At 37.3% G+C, this 22,205-nt stretch overlaps 1 long non-coding RNA gene across 1 annotated transcript in view; it reads left to right on the top strand.

Annotated features, from left to right (window-relative positions):
• Nucleotides 1-22,205, top strand: part of LOC125754111 (uncharacterized) — a 78,630-nt gene that overhangs the window by 2,903 nt on the left and 53,522 nt on the right. Inside the window, exon 2 of the long non-coding RNA XR_007407537.1 lies at nucleotides 10,047-10,143. This is a non-coding gene — a long non-coding RNA (uncharacterized LOC125754111). The remainder of the gene's footprint in view (nucleotides 1-10,046; nucleotides 10,144-22,205) is intronic.

The raw sequence follows: 22,205 nt of genomic DNA, 5'->3' as shown, positions 1-22,205 counted from the left end.
AGCAGCAGGCTGGATTTGGCCCACAGGATAGAGTTTGTCAATCCTTGCTTTAGAACTTTGAAGACCATATTTTCATTGTACTCTAAATATGTTGAACTGATCCTTGTTCTTTTGTATGTGGCTTCCTTTTTCCTTTTTTGCCCCCTAACTGGGAACATTTAGAATCTTTAATTCTTGCATTCTAAAATTTCACTATAATATGTACAGGTGACAGTCTTTACTCATTAATTTTTGGCTGTTGTCTTGTTCTTTTTCCTCGGGTCCTTTGTTGTTCTGATGATGGGCCACCTGGATTTATCCTCTTTTGTGTCTAATCTTTTCTGTCTTTTCTGGAGGGGGAGGCCCTCGGTCTTATTTTTTGAGATATATTCAACTATATCTCTAAGAACTTTTCTTGATGTTTGTTTTTTGGCAGTAACTTTTGAAAATGCTACTTCTTGTTCTCTTTCTCCACCTCCCCCATTTTTGTGTGTGCCAGAGTAGATTTGCCACGGAGCTCATGACTCCATACTTGAGCACCACCAGAAGTTTCTGGGAGTAGTAGAGTGTTCTCAGTGGGAAGGTACAGCTAGGTTACAATCAGGAAGCATTGCTGTGAAAGTGTTTCTGGCTAAGTAGATCTCAAAAGAAAGGGACTAGGACCTCTAAGTTTCTGTAATTTAAATTGTGATATTTTTTCATATATAAATATTTATTTTTTTGTACCTAATTTTACATTCTGATTTTGTATTTGATTTTGTATTTTTAAGAAGGCCCTAGGTATTGATTAAGCTTCAGAGTTAGGCAAAATCTAGGTTTTTTTTATCTTAGTTTAATTTTTCTGAGGGTACTAATTATGATTTTTCTAGGTTCTTTATTGTGTTTTGTTTTGTTTGCATTTTATGTTTCCTTGAGGAAATTTTGTGGTTAGTATACTGTTCCCCACCTGCCCCCCGCTCCCACAAATGTCTGGTGATCCTTGGTTTTCCTTATTTGTTTATTTATTTATTTATTTATTTATTTATTTATTTATTTATTTACGAGAGACACAGAGAGTAGAGAGAGAGAGAGAGACAGGCAGAGGGAGAAGTAGGCTCCATGCAGGGAGCCAGACGTGGGACTCGATCCCGGGTCTCCAGGATCAGGCCCTTGGCTGAAGGCGGTGCTAAACCACTGAGCCACCCGGGCTTAACCTCCATTCTTATTTAAAAGTGAATTGGAGCATGTTGGTGGCTCAGTTGGTTAAACATCTGGCTCGATTTGAACTCAGGTCGTGATCTCAGAGTCGTGAGATCCATGGTGGGCTCCATGCTGAGAGTGGAGCCTGCTTAAGATTCTCTCTCTCTTTCTCCCTCTTCCCCTTTCCACTCCCTCTCTAAAATAAAAAATAAAAATAAATAGAAGTGAGAAAATAGAAAAGCTGACTATAGGGTCTGCAAACATGAGTGGGACCTAAAGGTTTTCCTTTAGGGAATCTGGAGGGGGATTTTTGAGGTACTGATCCCCAGCTGCCTTCATTCTCCCAAAGAATTCATTCATTTTTTTTTTTTTTAACTAGAATTAATTCAATTTTTAAAGAGAAGAATTCCCCATTTTTTCTTCCTTTGGGAGGAACATGTGGCTGTCAGGAAAGGACTATTTCCTCTGCAACCTCTTATGCTTCAGCCCATATTTCACTTCCGCCAGCAGACCAGTCTCCTTCCATTGGTATAGCTTTTGTCTGTGTGTTTTAGGCTGCAACTTGCTCTGTTCTACATCATCAATAACTATTCCTCCTCATGCTTTGTGTCTTCCAGAAATTCATTGAAATCCCTTATTAATTAATAGTCACCTCCTGTTCTCTCAGCTGGAGTTTTGTATGCTCTTTGAGTGTATGAGGGCCTTGGCAGATAGAGACTAATGTGTACCTCACTTCACCTTGAATATGGAATCTTGTGGGGCTTTAATCTCACCTGCCAATTTACAGCTTACTAGATGGCTCAGGTTTTGCTGCCTCTGCTTTTAGGGTTTCTTTCTTTCTTTCTTTCTTTCTTTCTTTCTTTCTTTCTTTCTTTCTTTCCTTCCTTCTTTCTTTCTTTCTTTCTTTTTTTTTTCAAGATTTCTCCTGAAAACAAAAAGCAAAAAACAACCTCACTTTTTGAGCAAACCCTCACTTGTTGATATCTTCTCTTGGAGGACATATGGTTTTTGAGTTTCAACACCCATCTAAACTCTTTTATATCTTTAAGGAATTCCTCATTGTTTCTGTCCAAGCCTTATTTATTAATATTTTTTTTATCCTGTCATTTCTAAGGGATTTGTGGTGGGGAGAAAAGTAAATGTGTATGTTTAATCAACGGTTTTCATCTGGAAGCTGCAACTTCCACATTTTTAAGTGATATAATTAAATAGTATATTCTTTCTTAATACAATCCTCATAGTCTATACATCAGAAAGCTTTCAGAAAAAGTGCTCTAAAAATACAATTATGCACACACATTTACAGAAGCTTTTAATTAACTTCTTTGTAAACATATTTGATTCTGGAGTTTGATCTCAAGCTTCTTATCAGTTACATTCCATTTTTGACTTACTTTCTTCTCACAAGATATTCTTATCTGTCCCTTCCTCTTTTGGTTGGATATTTAACTCCTTGATACTGTATGATTTAAAATTTCCCTGTCTTTCTTTGAAATTATACTGTGCTTTTAATTCTTTTCTTATGACTCTTCACTCTTCTGCCAAATATCATTGATATTTTAGGTGAACCAGAATCCACTGAAAATTATAAGAAATATTGTGTATTATGTTACTTAAACTGAAAGGAAAATGTAGTGTTTTTCTGAGTATTCTCAGATCTATATACACCCAAGAATCAATCTAATAAGAGATTTTTTGAATGCATACAATGTGCCAGAATATTTTAGGCTCTAAAAGTGACCAAGTGACCACTGACCAAGACAGAAAAATTCCTGACCTCATGATATTTACATTCTAGTGAGAGACAGACGATAAACAGGATAAATAGGTTAAGGATGTGTACTAGGACTCTCCAGAGAAACAAACCAATAGGATGTGTGTATATACATATATATTTATTATAAAGAAATGACACATGTGATTATGCAAACTGGAAAGTCCTAAGATCTTCTAGAAGAGTCAGCAAGCTGGAAACCAAGGAGACCTGGTTTAGTTCCAATCTGCATCTTAAGGCTTAAGAACCAAGAAAGCTGGGCAGCCTGGGTGGCTCATCGGTTTACCACCGCCTTCTGTCCAGGGTGTGATCCTGGAGACCCAGGATCGAGTCCCATGTGGGGCTCCCTGCTTGGAGCCTGCTTCTCCCTCTGCTTGTCTCTGTGACTCTCTCTCTCTCTCTCTCTCTCTGTCTCTATGAATAAATAAATAAAATCTTAAAAAAAAAAAGAACCAAGAAAGCCAAATGTATAGTCTCAGTCCAAAAGCTGGCAGGCTTGAGTCCCAGAAAGAGTTATGTTTTTGTTTGAGTTTGAAGGCAAGATAAAGCCAATATCCCAGCTCAAAGGCAGTCAGGCAAGAGTTCCCTCTCATAGGAGAGGATCAGCCTTTTGTTCTAGTCAGACTTTCTTTTTTTAATAATAAATTTATTTTTTATTGATGTTCAATTTGCCAACATACAGAATAACACCCAGTGCTCATCCCGTCAAGTGCCCCCTTCAGTGCCCGTCACCCATTCACCCCCACCCCCTGCCCTCCTCCCCTTCCACCACCCCTAGTTTGTTTCCCACAGTTAGGAGTCTTTATGTTTTGTCTCCCTTTCTGATATTTCCTACCAGACTTTCAACTCACTGGATAAGGTCCATCCATATTAGGGAGGATGATCTGCTTACTCACTCTCAGTATTAAAATGTTGATTTTATAGGTAATACAATGCCACTAAATTCATATCTATCAATAATTACTCTGAATGTAAATGGTCTAAATGTTCCAATAAAAAGACATAGGGTATCAGAATGGATTAAAAAAAAAAAAACAAGACTCATCGATATTCTGCTTATAAGAGACTCATTTTATTTTTATTTTTTTATTTTTTTTATTTTTTTTAATTTATTTATGATAGTCACATACAGAGAGAGAGAGAGAGAGAGAGGCAGAGACACAGGCAGAGGGAGAAGCAGGCTCCATGCACCGGGAGCCCGATGCGGGATTTGATCCCGGGTCTCCAGGATCGCGCCCTGGGCCAAAGGCAGGCGCCAAACCGCTGCGCCACCCAGGGATCCCAAGAGACTCATTTTAGACCCAAGGACACCTCCGTACTGAAAGTGAGGGTTTGGAAAACCATTTATCATGCTAATGGATATTATAAGAAAGCTGGAATAGTCAGCCATACTTATATTAGACAGACTAGACTGGATTTTAAACCAAAGAATGTTATAAGAAATGAAGAAGGGCACTATATCATAATAAAGGGGTCTATCCAATAAGAAGATTTAATAATTGTAAATATTTATGCCCCCAACTTTGAAGCATCCAAATGTAAAAATCAATTAATAACAAGCTTAGGGACACCTAGATGGCTCAATGGTTGAGTATCTGCTTTTAGCTCAGGGTGTGATCCCAGAGTCCTAGGATGGAGTCCCACATTGGGTTTTCCACAGGGAGCCTGCTTCTCCATCTGCCTACATCTCTGCCTCTCTATTTCATTGTAAATCAATCAATCAATCTTTAAAAAATTAGCAAATTTAAAGAAACTCATTGATAATAATACACTACTAGTAATATAATACTAGTAGAGGACTTCAGCATCCCACTTTAACATCAATGGACAGATCATCTAAGGAGAAGATCAACAAAGAAACAATGGTTTTGCATGACACACTGGACCAGATGGGCTTAACAGATATATTCAGGGCATTTCATCCTAACGCAGCAGAATACACATTCCTTTCAAGTTCACGTGGAACATTCTCCAGAATAGATCACATACTGGGTCACAAATCAGTCCTCAACCAGTACAAAAAGATTGAGATCATGCTATGCATATTTTCAGACCACAATGCTATAAAATTTGAAGTTAAATACAAGAAAAAAAAATTAAAGGTCACAAATATATGGAGTTAAAGAATATCCTAATGAAGAATGAATGGGTTAACTAGAAAATTAAAGACAAAATTAAAAATAAATGGAACCAAATGAAAATGAAAACACAATAGTCCAAAACCTTTGGGATGCAGCAAAGGTGGTCCTAAGAGGGAAGTAGATAGCAATACAGGCCTTCTCCAGGAAGTAAGAAAAGTCTCAAATACACAACCTAACCTTACACCTAAAGGAGCTGGAAAAAGAGCAGCAAATGAAGCCTAAAACCAGCAGAAGTAGGGAAGTAATAAAGACTAGAGCAGAAGTATGTGATACGTAAGTAAAAAGAAAAAAAGAAAAAAAAAAACCAGCACAGATGAATGAAACTAGGTGCTAGCTCTTTGAAAGAATTAACAAAATTGATAAACCTCTAGCTAGACTTATCAAAAAGAAAAAAGAAAGGACGCCCCCAAAATAAAATCACAAATGAAAGAAGAGAGATCACAACTAACACTGAAGAAATACAAAAAATTATAAGAATATTATGAGCAATTATATGCCAACAAATTGAGTAATCTGGAAAAAAGGATAAATTCCTAGGAACATATAAACTTCTAAAACTGAAACAGGAAGAAGTAGAAAACTTGAGCAGAACCATAACCAGCAAATAAATTGAATCAGTAATAAAAAATTCCCCAAAAAACAAGAGTCCAAGGCCAGATGGCTTCCCAGGGGGAATTCTACCAAACATTTAAAGAAGAATCAATACTTATTCTTCTGAAACTGTGCCAAAAAATAGAAAGGGAAGGAAAACTTCCAAAGTCATTCTATGAGGCCAGCATTATATTAACTTCAAAACCAGACAAAGACTCCACTGAAAAAGAGAATAGACCAATATCCTTGATGAATATGGATGCAGAAATTCTCAACAAGATACTGGCAAATTAAATCCAATCATACATTAAAAAAATTATTCATCACAGTCAAGTGGGATTTATTACTGGGCTGCAGGTGTGGTTCAATACCCACAAATCAATTGACATGATACACCACATTCATAAAAGAAAGGACAAGAACCATATATGATCCTCTCAATAGATACAGAAAAAGTGTTCGACAAAATACAGCTTCCTTTCTTGGTAAAAGTCCTCAAGAAAGTAGGGGTAGAAGGGACACACCTCAACATCCTAAAGTCCATTTACAAAAGATCCACAGCTAATACATCCTCAACAGGGAAAAGTCTGAAAGCTTTTCCTCTAAAGTCAGGACCACGACAGGGATGTCCATTCTCTCTATTACTATTTAATATAGTACTGGAAGTTTTTGTCTCAGTGATCAGACAACAAAAAGAAATAAAAGGTATTCAAATTGACATCCAGGGATCCCTGGGTGGCGCAGCTGTTTGGCTCCTGCCTTTGGCCCAGGGCGCGATCCTGGAGACCGGGGATCGAATCCCACATCGGGCTCCCGGTGCATGGAGCCTGCTTCTTCCTCTGCCTGTGTCTCTGCCTCTCTCTCTCTCTCTCTCTCTCTCTCTCTCATAAATAAATAAAAATTAAAAAAAAAATTGACATCCAAAAGGAGTCAAAGGAAGAAGTCACTTTCACTATTTGCAGATGACTTGATACTATATATAGAAAACCTAAAAGACTCTACCAAAAAATTCCTAGAACTGACACGTGAATTCAGCCAAGTCACAGGATACAATATCAATGTGCAGGGGGCACCTGGATGGCTCAGTAGTTGAGTGTCTGTCTGACTTCAGCTCAGGGCATAATCCCAAGACCCTGGGATCGAGTCCCACCTTGGGCTCCTTGCAGAGAGCTTGCTTCTCCTTCTATGTCTCTGCCTCTCTCTGTGTGTCTCTCATGAGTAAGTAAATTAAAAAATCATTAAAAAATCAATGTGCAGAAATCTGTTGCATTTATTTACATCAGTAATGAAGCAGCAGAAAGAGAAATTAAGGAACTTATCCCATTTACAATTGCACCAAAAACCATAAGATACCTAGGAATAAGCCTAACCAAAGAGGTATAAGATCTGTATTCTGAAAACTATAGAACATTTGTGAAAGAAATGAAAACATAAAAATATGGAAAAGCATTCCATGCTCATGGATTGGAAGAACAAATGTTGTTAAAATGTCTGTACTACCCAAACCAACCTACACAGTCAATGCAATCCCTATCAAATAACATTTTTCAAGGAGCTATAACAAACAATTCTAAAATTTGTATGGAAGCAGAAAATACCCCCAAACAGCCAAAGTAATGTTGAAAAAGAAAAGCAAAGTGGGAGGCATCACAATTCCAGACTTCAAGCTATAATCATCAAGACAGTATGGTACTGGCACAAAAACAGACACATAGATCATTGGAACAGAATAGAGAATCCAGAAATGGACCTTCAACTCTATGGTCAACTAATCTTCAATAAAACAGGAAAGAGGGATCCCTGGGTGGCGCAGCGGTTTGGCGCCTGCCTTTGGCCCAGGGCGCGATCCTGGAGACCCGGGATCGAATCCCACGTCGGGCTCCTGGTGCAGGGAGCCTGCTTCTCCCTCTGCCTATGTCTCTGCCTCTCTCTCTTTCTCTCTGTGTGACTATCATAAATAAATTAAAAAAAAAAAACAGGAAAGAATATCCAATGGAAAAAAGATGGTCTCTTTAACAAAAGGTATTGGGAAAACAACAGTGAGATGCAGAGGAATGAAACTGGAACACTTTCTTACACCATAAATGAAAATAAATTCAAAATGGATGAAAGACCTAAATGTGAGACAGGAAACCACCAAATCCTGAAGAAGAACACAGGCAGCAAACTCTTTGACCTCACTTAGAGCACCTTTTACTAGACACGTCTACAGAGGCAAGGGAAACAAAAACAAAAATGAATTATTGGGATTTCAAGATAAAAAGTGTCTGCACAGCAAAGGAAACAGTCCATAAAACTAAAAGGCAACCTAAAGAATGGAAGAAGATATTTGCAAATGACATATCAGATAAAGGACTAGTATTCAAACTCTATAAGGAACTTATCAAACTCAACATCCAAAAAATAAATACTCCAGTTAAGAAATGGGCAGAAGGCATGACCAGGTATTTGTCCAAAGAAGACATATAAATGGCTAACAGACACCTAAAAAATGCTCAACATCACTTATCATCAGGGAAATACAAATCAAAATCACAATGAGATACCATCTCACACCTGTCAGAAAGGCTGAAATTAACACAGGAGACCACAGATATCAGGGAAGATGCCTTTTACACTGTTGGTGAGAACAAACTGGTGCAACCACCCTGGAAAATGGTATGGAGTTTCCCATACTGTTAAAGTTTTTTTTTTTTTTTTTTTTTTTTTGTTAAAGTTAAAAATAGAGCTACCCTACAGTCCAGCAATTGCACTACTAGGTATTTACCCAAAGGAAAACAAAAATGCTGATTCATAAGGGCATAATGACCCTGATATTTGTATCCAGCATATCAATAATAACCAATGAAAAGAGCCCAAATGTCTATTGACTGATGAATGGATAAAGAAGTAGTATATACATAAAATGGAATATTACTCAACCATCAAAAGGAGTGAAATCTTGCCATTTGCAATGACATAGATGGAACTAGAGTATATTATGCTAAATGAAATAAATCAGAGAAGGACAAATACCATAGGATTTCACTCATATATGATACATAGACATGTCCTAAATGAATTGCTGTATCTTAGAATTGTAAACATTTTTCATTATTGGAAAGTATAATTTAACCTTCTGCATACCTATTAATCATTTGATCTTAGCCTAAAGGCAGAGACATGATTGCATACCTATTAATAAACCAAAATGATCATAACAGACTTTTAATGGTGTCTGTATATTTTTGGTGCAATGGTCTTGTAAAGGTTTTTATTGAAAACCACCGTTAGCCAGTCTTTTTTACAATAATGTTATTAAGAAAAGAATAGAAAATGTTAATCTCATCCAGAAGCACCCTCACAGACATATTCAGAATAATTTTGACCAAATATTTGGGCACCCCATGGCCCTGCCGAGTTAACACATAAATTAGCCATCACAATATGGTATATTAAGTGTGTCTGTCATGTTAAGTAATAGCAAGGAGGATGATGTGTCTGGAATGGAGTGAATTTAGGGGAGAGAGGGAAGAAATGAAAGCCAGAGATGTAATGGGGGGGGGAGGCACAGATATACCCTAGCTTGGTAGGCCATTTAGCTGTTACTTGGTGTGGGAACAAATAAGAGGGATTTGAACAGAGAAGTTTTTTGTTTTTAAGTAAGTTCTATGCCCAATGTGAGGTGCAAACTCATGACCCTGAGATTAAGAGTCGCACCTGAGCAGAGAAGTCTTGATCTGATTTAAATATTGAGTTCTGGCTGCAGTATTGAGTACTGACTGAAGAAAGCAATGGCAAGATCAGAGAGGTCGGTTAGGATGCCTGTAGTGGGTTGAATGGGGTCCCCTTCCCCCAGTATATCCAGATCCTAATCTCCAGATGTGAATGTTACCTTATTTGGAAAAAGGGTCTTTGTAGATATAATTGGGCAAAGTAGCCTGAGATGAGGAGATCATCCTGTATTATCCAGGTGGCCCTAAAATCAAATGACAAGTGTCCTTACAAGAGAAAGACAGAGGGGGATTTGAGACTGACAAGAGAGGACAGTAGAGGAGGCAGAGAGGGAGTAACATGGCCACAGATGAAGGAATATTGACAGCCTCCAGGAGCTGGAAGAGGCAAGCAAGGACTGTCCTCTAGAACTTCCAGAAAGGAGAGGCCCTACCCGTACAAAGAATAAATTTCTTTGTTTTAAGCCATTCACCATGTGTACTATGTAATTCAATACAGTAGCTACAGCAAAGGACTACAGGCCCTTGTGATAATGCTGGTGCAAGCGATCTCTTCCTGAGCTCTTTTCCATGAACTCTGGATCCTGACTAATGGTGGTCACCTGAATTAGCCAACAAGCCACTCAATCTCGACTTCAAGTAGAAAACTGTTATGCCTTCTTTTCTCAGATTCTGCCAAATGTCCAGAATTCCCTATTGCAGTTGATGCTATGGCATTCTTCTTAGAGTTTGACTAGTTTTATGCACTATTCATTCCAAAGCAAAGGTAAGCACTGTTTCTTTTTTTCCCCCCCCAGTGGACCTTTCCCATCAATTTATAATAACATTTATTATGTTTTATTACATTATTGTCTCTTTCACTACACACTCTGGAGGACACGGACTGTGTGTTGCTTATTTATCTTGTGGTCTTAGCACCTGGCATATTGCCTGTTTACAGTATAGGCTTAATATAATTTGATGATTTACAAAATAAATGACCCATCTTCCTAGTCACACAAGTCAGGGGGTTTGGACATGCTCAGTTCTAAATGCTCCATTAACCCCTATATTTAATTGGCTACTTAGTTCAATTCACTTTACTTTCCAAATATCTTTTGTATCAGCTTTCCACCCTCCATCTTCACTGTCATCGACTTGATTTTCATAATTGTACCATTTTAAAGGCTCTTGCTTCCTCCAGTTCTATCCTTCTATGGTCTATTCACCACATGGCCACAAGGATGAGGTTTTAAACATGTACATTTGATCATATCATTTCCTGTTAAAATGACTCTGATGACTCTTTCAAAGACCTTATCTGACATACAAGATTTTTCATGATTAGGCCATTTTCCTGTATGTCCTTATAATACATCTGTGCTGAGCTACTTGTTTTCATTCATGTAAATCTATATATCTGTATCTTGATCACAGAGCACTGGTGATAGGCTCTTGGGGCAGGGAGATTTATAAGACATGATTCCTATCCTTATTGAATTCCTGGTTGCATATCAGAGAAGTAATTTTAAATATTACAACCATTCCAGTAAAATTGATTACAACAGTGATATAAACATTTGAAACCCTCACTGGGGGATGGAAGTGTCAGACACAGACTCCTGGGTAGGAGCTATCTGAAAGGATGAAGGGGAATTGGTCAGGTAAAGAAGGAAATATAAGGTTTGAATTTTTTTTCCAGTTAGAGGGAACTATATATGCAAAGAGAGAAAGTGCCTTGTTTGTTAGGAAAAATGGTTGTGTGAAACTGTGTGTATGAGTTGGTAGTGATAAGACTGCAATTACTAGGAGGGGCTAGATCAGGAACTATGTTGCATACCAGGTTAAGGGGTTTTCATGTTATGTTCAAGGCAGTGAAGGTTTATTGAAAGGTGTAAGTGTGTAAGTAGCATGATCATATTTGTGTTTTAGGGAAATAATTCAGGAAGGGATCTAATGAATGGATTGGGTAGACCAATGGAAGACCTTGACAACAATCCACCTGATAAATTATGAGAACCTGAATTAAGTCAGTAGCAGGGAGCCAGAGTAGAAGCTATAAATTTGAAAGGTAGAAATAGTAGTAATTGATGCCTGACCATGTGGGTCAGGGAGAAAAATGAGTCAAAGATGATTCTTAGGTTTCTAGTTTGGTAGAAGAGAAAAACACAGGGAATATATGAAGAGGATATTGTAAAGAAGATGATCACACTGAACTAAGATGCTCTTTGGACATCCAACTGGAGATAGGAATGCACAATTAGATATAGTGATTTGGAGCCCAGAGCATTCATTTTAGTTTCAGGTATATATATTTTGGAATTACTGGCATATAGGTATGAACTGATGTCCTGGAGATGATATAATATCTGTTTAGGAAAAGTACTCATGTGAGAGGAAGAGCTAAGAAGAGAGGTTTGTTTGAAAGTCTGAGAACCTCATTACTTAAGAAGTGATTGAAGGAGGATAAAGTAGAGGGACAAAAGGGAGAAAAACCATGAAAGAGTCTTAAAAGCCAATTGAGGAGCCACTGAGGGGAGCCAACTGAGGGAAGCCAACTGAGGAGGACAGAATGACACAGGGAGATGCCCTCCAGTGTCAGGTGTGGCAGGGAAGTCCAGTAACATAGAATTTTAAAAATTTTTCTTTCAATCTGGCAACAAGAATGTCTTTCATGATGTTCTTGCAAAAATAAATATAAAATGCAAGATATAATTATTGTTGTTATTTTTTAAAGATTTATTTATTTATTAGAGAGAGAGAGTGAGAGAGAGCAAGAGAGCCTGTGAGTGAGAGACAGAGAGAGGGAGAGAGAATCTCCAGCTGACTCCATGCTGAGCCCATGGACTGAATTGGGGCTCGATCTCACAACCCTGAGATCATTGCCTGAGCTGAACCCAAGAGTTGGATGCTTAACTGACTGAGCCACCCAGGCCTCCATAAAATGTACGATATTACTAATAACAACCAACAAGTAATGATAGTAAGGCTGAGGATTAAACATCTTCTAAATTGAATAAGATAGCTTAAAAGATTTTGTCTCCCACTTGGTCTTATGGTCTCCACTTAGACATAGCTTCTTTCATAAAATGTTCTCTGAACATTTTAGTTAAGATGTGGTCAATTCTATGGGCATCTGTAGCATCTTTTGCTTTCCCTTAATTGTCCTTAAAATACTGAGTTGTAAATACCTGTTCAACTTATATTGCTTATATTTCAACTAGGTTTTAAGCTGCATATGGACAAAGTCTAGGTTTATCTTTTTTGGCACTGGGTTTTCAAATTTTATCACAGTAGTTGCATAGAGTAAGGGCTCAATATATATTTGTTGACTGAATATATGAGTTTCACTTTTGATTCTGAAGTTTGGATTTATAGATTAGAAATTATTTAAAAACAACTTAAACATAACTATTTATAGAATTTCTAAAAACAGGACATATTTTTCTATATATTAAGACAAGCATAGACAGTTGAATGATATGGTAAAGAATATAAATAAGAAATAAATAAAAAGCAACATTAAAGGATAGAATTAATAACAATATTTATAAATGGGTTAAACACCTCTGTTAAAAGAACAACAAGTTCATGTAGGATTTTTAAAAAGATTCATTTATTTTTAAGGAGAGAGAGAGAGAGAGAGAAAAGGAATGAGTCGGGGAGGGGCAGAGGGAGAGAATCCCAAGCAGACTCCCTGCTGAGCACAGATTCCCGACTCTGGGTTTGATCCCACAACCCATGAGATCATGACCTGAGCTGAAAGCACCAGTTGGGTGCTTAGCCAGCTTAATCACCTGGGAGCCCCTCATGTAGGATTTTTAAAAGTCATCAAGATAATGTTGAAAAAAGATACCTTCAAGAAGAATCACCTAAAATATTAAAAGTTAAAGAATAAGCAAAGGTCAATGCAAACCAAAAGAACGCTGGCATCCAAAGCAAAAGCATTACCAATTTATATTGATAAACGGTAATATTCACATTTGCCATCCCTTTTTCACCTATCTCTGTTTATGTAGATGTGTATATTTATTTAATGAGTTATTGCTGTTGTGTGTGTCTTTTTTTTTTTTTTTTTTGAGGGGGAGGGTTAGAGGGAGAGGAAGAGAGAGAATCTTAAGCAGGCTCCACACCCAGTACAGAGCCCTATGTAGGGCTGGATCTCACAACCCTGAAATCATGACCTAAAATCAAGAGTTGGGTACTTAACTGACTGAGCTACACAGGAGTCCCTGCTGTTTTATTTTGAAGCATATTCTAGATATCTTATTTTTTCACTAATAACCACTTAAATAACATAGATATTAGAAAATTTTGTATTCTATAAAAAGAGACCATATTCATAAAACATTAAAGCATGATCACATATTAGAACACATAAGCTCCAAATGTTATTTAAAAAACAGAAGTTTATGGTACACAACCTCTGAACGTAAGTAGGAAAAAAGGAAATATAAACACTATAAGTTTGACTTAAAGATTCAATTACTTGGAGGGGCCCCTGGGTGGGTTCAGTTGGTTAAATGTCCAGCTCTTGATTTAGGCTCAAGTCATGATCTTAGGATAGTGAGATGGAGCCCTGTATCAGGCTCCATGCTCAATGGGAAGTCGGCTTGGGATTCTTTTCCTGTCACTCTCCTGCTCATGTTCTCTCTCTTAAGTAAATAAGTACATTTAAAAAAAAAAAAGATTCAATTACTTGGAAATTAAAAAAAAAATATTCTGAGTAGCTTCCAGGTCTAGAGTAAAACAAAATTGCAATTATAAGATAATGAAAATAGCATGACAGCCAGAATCATAAGACTGCACTTGAGGCTTTTAAATGTGTTATTTATTAAAGAAGAAAAATAAGATTAAACAGGCTGAGTTAATATAAGAAGTTAAAAGAGGGTAGTATAAGGAGTATAAGAATATCAGTAGGATAGAACAAAAAAGATTAAAGCAGAAAATTATTAATTTAAAAACAAATTTCCAGGGTATATATTTAGAACACAGTCCATTGAAAGGGTCAATTATTAGGCAAATCTGAAGCAAAACAAAGAAAACAATCAGATCAATAGGAGAAAGAGAGAGAGAGAGAGACATTATAAATGAAAATGGTAATAACCACTAATAAATTAAAATTTCATTATTATAGAGATGATTTTTCTCAAATCATTTATAAATGTGATGCATTTCAGTTAAAGTTGAAAAACTTTTTTCAGATTTGACAAAATGATGCTATAGTCATCTGTAAAAGTAATGTTTTCTAAAATTAAAAACCAAGTAAAGTAGACATTGTTTGGTTAAATATAATGATATGTAAAAATTATTTTAAAAAGTGGGAAAATGGTCAACAGAAAATTGAGGACAGTGGTTGCCTCCAGGTGTGTGTGTGGAAAAGAGAAGCAGGAGAATAGAATGGAGAAGATATGGGAAAATGTCAGTTAATGTTAATGTTCCTGATCTTGGCTTTAATGACAGATTTTTAAAAATTTCTTAAATTATTTTATTTTTTTTTATTAGTAGGCTCTATGTCCAATGTGAGGCTCAAACTCATAATCTCTAGGTCAAGAGTCGTGTGCTCTACAGACTGAGCCAGCTAGGTCTTCCATGGATGATGGATTAATGGGTATCTATTTCAACAATCAATGAATAAATGTTAACTAAATAAAAAAAAACAAAATAGGTCTATTCCAATAACTAAGATTGACCAAGAATTATGATTAATCCTATTTCATGCACCTAAAACTTACTCATTTAATGAGGAAATAGCTAAAGAAAACTTTAAATAGAATAATTGTGTGTGTGGTGGGAGAATAATTGTGTGTGTGGTAGGAGACCATTATGAACTAGGATTTTTAAAAAAATACTTTATTTATTCATGAGGGACGCAGGGAGAGAGGCAGAGACACGGGCAGAGGGACAAACAGGCTCCCCACAGGGGGTCCATCCCAGGACCCTGGGATCACAACCTGAGCTGAAGGCAGATGCTCAACCACTGAGCCATCCAGGTGCCCCTAAGGAATAGGATTTAAACTTGGCATTAAAATATATTGTAAAAGTACAGTAATAAATTTAGTTTACTTTTAGTCTAGGGATACACAATCTAAAGAAACACAATTTGTTTTTTTTTTAAGAAACACAATTTGAAGTCCAAAAATAAATGCGTGTATATTTGTGTATATTAGTTATGATAAATGATGTATTGAAGAGAATTTAGCATAGTGATCCTGGCCCATCTAGTTTTCAAATCATATTTGTATTATCTTCATTAAGTTGATACTTCAAATCAAATGTAAGGAATAATAACCATTTACAAATTATCTTGAGATGATCACTAAAAAATTAGGAAAAGATTAAATTCCATTCCTTGCTTCCCTAATAACTAAAATAAATTCCAGTTGGATTAACCTTAAATATAAAAGAGAAACATGGAGATTTCAAAAAACAATATGGGCAGATATTTATATAATCAAGAAGAATGTGAAAGCCTTTCTAGGTTTAATGTCACAGAAGTAAACAAAAAGGCTTTTGAGTTTTGCTTCTTCTGTTAAACAGTATCTCAGAGCATGCCGTCCCTCCCTTAGGATTTTGTGAATAGTTGCCTTCAGGAAGTCTTGCCCAGCCTGATTTCTATGACCTCTTTTAATAGATCTGCTTCATTGTTGTGGATATATGAATAATATTTTATTTTTCTTTGACATTCAATCATTTATAAAGGGTAGTTATGAGTGAGCTATAGTTTGCAACAGATGTACCTGAAACAACATACACTCTTCTTCTTTCTTCTTAAAATTTTTTATTTTTTAAAGATTTTCTTTATTTAAGAGAGAGCATGAGAGAGGGAGCAAGTAAAAGTGTGGGGGAAGGGCAGAGGGAGAAGGAGGTGCAGACTCCCTGCTGATTAGGGAGGCTGACTTTGGGCTCCATCCCAGGATTCTGGGATCATGACCTGAGCCAAAGCCAGCTGCTTAGCCGATTGAGTCACCTAGGCACCCTACAACACACACTCTTTTGCATGGCATATTGAAGTTCTTTCTTCATTTTAGAAATATTTTTCTGTATTATATCTTTGAATATTTTTATAGAAGATATTTTGCTGGATTTAGGAGGATGGGAAATATCACCCATTTCTTTCTCAAATTTGAAATCAAGCAAGCAAACCTAGGAGACAGGTTAATGGAACTTAATATTATTAGTGAATCACTGGAAAATATGACTTGAGAGCTGAGGTCAAATGGATTTATGATATTCCTCCTGAATCAGACAGATGTACTCACCTTGTCTTGTGCCCCTCAGACAGCCTCTACCTCTCCACAAATAGGCAGACCAGAAGCGAGGGCCAAAGGGTACCCATCCACCCATTTTCACTCTTATTCTCAATTCACCTGTCAGATAAATCACCCTGTCCCTGGGGAAAAAGGAATGAAAGGACAGAGGAAAGATGAAATTGTTGTTCCACATTTTTTCTTCCTAGAGATTGAGTAGAGCTTCCCTCCTCTTAGTAGGAAGATGAGGCAAGGAGCATAGGGGATTGACACAGGCTTTGTCCTTGGCCAAACTTCAGCCAGGCTCCTAAACCTTCTCCTAGACCCATCTTTGCCCCTCCTTTTAAAATCCAGTTTTAGAACAACAATGCTGAATTAGTTTAACCAGAATTCCTATCCTCAATATATGAACACCTTCAATGTCTGAACTGGATCCCCTTGCCTCTCCCCCTGGGAGTGTCTGATCACCCTAGCCTGTCTTCAGCAAAGAATCCTGTCAGGTCATTTTAGCCAGAATCTTTCCTCACTCCTGATATTTCCTCTTAATAATTTTCTATCCACCGACTCCCATCCTGCTCCTTGGGTATGAATTCCCACTGGTAGTGTTGTATTTGAATCTCTCTCCCTCACTGTAAAATCTCATTGTAGTGGTCCCGATGCTTGTCATGATGGCCCTGAATAAAGTCTGCTTTACTATCTTTAATGAGGGTCACTGAGTTTTTTTTTTCAATAAAAGTGTTACTTCAAAAAACAAAACAAAACAAAACAAAACAAAAGTTTTACTTCAGCATTAGTGGGCGGGGGGGTGGGGTGGGTTCTGCTTCGGACACCAATTACACCACACTATGTTTACCTAGATTTCATCATTTTTAGTTTCTCTTCTGATTGCTTTAGTATCTTTTTCATCTGTCTTCAGCATGACTGTCTCCATCCTTCCTTCATGTCAGTTATTCTGTTTGTATCCATGTGTAATAGTTTCCCGTTTCAAAATCTATCCATCAGGTCTTTGATAATAGTATTTAGTCCTCAAATAGTCTCATTTAACCTGAAATATTCCCATGTTCTTCTTCTTCTTTTTTTTTTTTTTAAGATTTTATTTATTTATTCATGAGAGACACACAGAGAGAGGCAGAGACATAGGCAGAGGGAGAGGCAGGCTTTTCTCAGGGAGCCTGATGCAGTCCTCGATTCCCGGATCCCGGAATCCCTCTTTGAGCTGAAGGCAGATGCTCAACCACTGAGCCACCCAGGCATCCCTCATGTTCTTCTTTTTAAAAAAATCTATCTTTGAGCAATTTTTAAAAAAATGTTATAAATAATTTAAAGCACTTGTGGGGATTTTTCCCCCTTAGGTTAGATATATTTTTTCCTGTCTTCTATATGCCAATTTTTTCCCTGTCTTGCCCTTAGTCCTTTCTCCCTTGCCTCCCTCCCTTCCTTTCTTTCTTTCATCCTTCCTCTGTGTAGTTTGCAGACTTCTTCTGTGTAGCTTGTAGAATGCCATGCCATTCCTTTTTCTGGCTTATGCATGGTTACATGGCTCTGCCACGACATTTTATTTAATCTGGTAGAGTATGGGAGGATTCTTACCTCTCTCTCCACTTCACCTTTGACATATGTACTTCCTCCACTGCTTCATAGTTTGAGTACTGGGTTTTTGGTGATCCTTCTTCTTTCTGTGGTACCAAAACACAATGGTGGCCAAGAGGAGCCCTCAGTTAAACTCTAGCCATTATCGGAACACCTGAGTTCTGGTATCATGTCCAAAATTGTGTAAGCCAGTAGAGCCCTCCAGGATCCACTCTACCAGGCTGAGGGTTGTTTCCCTTTCCTGGGGGAGAATATCTTTTTATTTCAGGTGAGACCCTCAATTTGATATATGTAGCTCTGGATCTTGTTTTCTGACATTTTTCCACAAATTTCTCTCTAGAAATCATTTGTAGTATTCTTGCCTTAGAAGAAGGGAAAGATGATATCTCCACCTCTTTGCATTAGTTCCTTTTAAATGTTGGTATGACTGAGAGAATGTCCCTCTTACCTCTCTCTCTCCCCTAAATATGTCTATGCCCTAATCCCTGGACCCTACGACTATGTTATGTTACATGGCAAAGACGTCTTAGCAGATGACCATAAAATAGGGGGATTATCCAGGATTGTCCAAAATAGACCAATATAAATACATAAGCATTTAAAAGCAGAGAACTTTCTCTAACTGGAGGCAGAAGAGATGTGGCAAAAAAAGAAGTCCAAGAGATTCAAACTATGAGGAGGACTCAACATGAATTTGCTGGCTGGTTTGAAGATGGAAGGGCAACATGATGAGGAATTCTGGTGGTCTCATGTAGCTAAGAGAGGCTCTCAGTTGACAGCCAGCATGGAAACAGGGACCTTGCCTCTGCAGCCTGAATAACTAAATTTTGTCAATAGCCTGAAAGAGCTTGGAAACAGACTCCCTTGTCAGAGCCTCCAGATAAGGGTCCAGCTTGCCAACAAGTTGATCTTAGTCTGTGAAACTCAGGCCAGAAGACCCAGCTGAGCTCACCAGACCTGACCTAGAGGACTGTGAGTTATAGATTTGTGTTGTTTTAAGCTACTAAATTTGTGCTAATTTGTTATGGCAGCTACAGAAAATGAACACAGGGAGGATATTTAGTAAGAAATGTCATGAATTTGATGACTGACTAGTCTGTGATCAGCATGGGAGGGGTAAAAGTAGGACTCACCATGCTGTACTACTTGATTTTGCTTTAGTTTCTTCTTCTTGGACACCTTTTCTTTGGAAGTTGATATATAGACTCTGCTGCTCCCCTCTTTTTGAGTACTACTGGTGAATTTTTGTTAATATTGATGTAAGTGAGCTTTGATTTATGTGATATTGCAAGAGAGAGAAGCAATATAGTTTTATTTGGCTCTCTTGCTCATCAAATTGTTAGAAATGAGAGTGAAGGAGCATTCCATGAGTCTAGAATCAAAATACATTGGTAAAATAAGGGCTATTTGAAAATAAAATGAATTATATATATGTATATGTGTATGATAGTTACTTTTATGTATCAACTTGACTGGATCATCAGATGCCCAGGTAAATATCTTAAAAATTATTTCTGGGTGTATCTCTGAAGGTGTTTCCAGAAAAGATTAGCATTTCAATTCATAGATTGAGTAAAGCAGATTGTTCTCTCCAAGTTGGGTGAGTATCATCCAATCTGTTGAGGGCCTCAGTAGAATAAAAGGTAGGGTAAGGAGTAATTCACTATCTGCTTGACTGATGACCTGAGACATTGGTCTTCTTCTGCCCTTGGACTAGACTTACACCATCAGTTCTCCTGGTTCTCAGGCCTTTGGACTTGGAATGGAACTATACCACTGGCTTTCTGAGGTCTCCAACCTGCAAATGACAGATTGTGGTACTTCTCACAAAAACCAATTCCTTATGACTATCTATCTATCTATCTATCTATCTATCTATCTATCTATCTACCTATCTATCTATCTATCTATCTATCTATCTATCTATCTATCTATCATCTATCTATCATCTTCAATTGGTTCTGTTTCTTTGGAGAATCCTGACCGATACATTGTATGTATATACTTATATGTACACAAACATATGACATCATATAATTTTAGGTTACTCATATATTAAAGTATAAAAGGCAGTATAACTTTAACTTTGAAGAGAACATCAGTAGTATATTGACCTGTTGGTGACAGAAATGAAAACACTCATCTTGCTGATAAGAAAGAAAATTGGAATACAAGAATAAATGTCTTAAAAAGACCTAAATTTTATTATTTGGTCTTTGAGTTTTTTTCATTTCATGAAAATGTGCTAGACACCCATCTCGTGTCAGGTGCAATGCCAAATGTTGAGAAGTCAGTGATGAGCAAGGTAGACATTATGCCGGCCTTTTTGGAGAATTTGTGGCAGCCCAGAAGAGCCTGTTTGGTCCCATGAAATCAGCAAGGGTGGATTTGTATTGATATGAAAATCAATTTTCTAGATTCTCTAGGCACTCTTCTAGATTCTTGAACTGAACCAGAGTTCCTGATTTAGCATACACTGGGAAATATCAGTCACTAAATAAATGTCATGAGAGTCTATGGGAATATGCAGTGGGGCACTATGTGCCACTCAGTAGACAAATCGATATTTCTTTTAGGAAACCTGTAAGGGAGATTATATATAATAAATGTGATATATATATATATATATATATATCACATTTTCTTTATCCATTCTGATAGACACTTGAGTTGTTTCCATATCTTGGCTATTGTAAATAATGTTGCAATGAACACGGGATGCAGATGCCTCTTTAAGGTAGTCACTGAATTTTCTTCAGATATATACTCAGAAATGGAATTGCTGATCACATAGTCATTGTTTTTAAGTTTTGGAAGAATCTTCATACTGTTTTCCATAGTGGCTGTACCAATTTACATTCCCACTAATAGTGCATAAGGGCTCCCTTTTCTTTACCTCCTCACCAGCATTGCTACCTCTTTCTTATCTTTTTTGATAGTAGTCATTCTAACAGGTGTGCAGAGATATCTCATTGTGGTTTTGATTTGCCTTGCCTTGATGATTAGTGATGTTGAGCAACTCTTCACATACTTGTTTAAGTCTGTCCATCCTTCCCTCCCTCCCTCCTTTCTTTCTTCCTTTTAAAGGTTTATTTATTTATTTTAAAGAGAAGGAGAGAAAGAGAGAACGTGAATGGGTAGAGGGGCAGAGGAAGAGGAAGAGAAAATCTCAAGAAGATTCCTTACTGAGCATGGAGCCTGACAATGGCTTCGTTTCCAGGCCCTGAGATCATGACCTGATCCAAAATCAAGAGCCAGTCATTTAACCAACTGAGCAAACCCAGATCCCCTCTCCATTTTTTTTTTTTAATGTGTAATCTTCATCAGACATGTTTTATCCACACTCAGTTGAATGGGAAAGCTCAGAGGAGATGATGTTAAAATGAGCCTCCAGATCACTTGTTATCATGATGTTGTGTGCCTGGTAAAGACTCTTGTGTTTAGTGGGCCCCAGAATGTGGTTGCTATCTGCACCATATTCCTTTATTCACTTATTTTTTTATTTTTTCAACAAACATTTATTGAACACCCTGTTTGTCCTTTTATTTGTCCTTAATTCTTGGGCACAGTTCCATGTTAGTTTTCTATTTCTGCCTAACGAAATGCCACACACTTAGTGGCTTAAAACAATACAAATTAATGATTTCATAGTTCTATAGGTCAGAAATCTGACTCTTATCTCACTGGGCTAAAATCAAGGAGTTGGTAGGGCTACATTTTTTCCTTGAAGTTTTAGGGGAGAATTTGTTTCTTTGCTTTGTCTAGCTTCTAGAGGCTCACATTCCTTGGCTTGGGGCCTCCTTTCCATCTTCAAAGCCAACAACATGACATCTTTCTGACTCCACTTCCCTTGTTACATCTCTTTCTCTGATTTCCTTCCTACTGTTTTTTCCATTTTTAAAGATCCATGTGATGACACAGGGTCTACCCAGATAATCCAGGAAATCTCCCTATTTTAAGGTTACCTGAACAACAATCTTAATTCCATCTGCAACCTAATTCCTTTTGT

Source organism: Canis lupus, chromosome 31 (genome assembly GCF_003254725.2).
Source record: "Canis lupus dingo isolate Sandy chromosome 31, ASM325472v2, whole genome shotgun sequence".
Classification (NCBI taxonomy): domain Eukaryota; kingdom Metazoa; phylum Chordata; class Mammalia; order Carnivora; family Canidae; genus Canis; species Canis lupus.
This window is presented reverse-complemented; position numbering and strand designations above follow the sequence as displayed.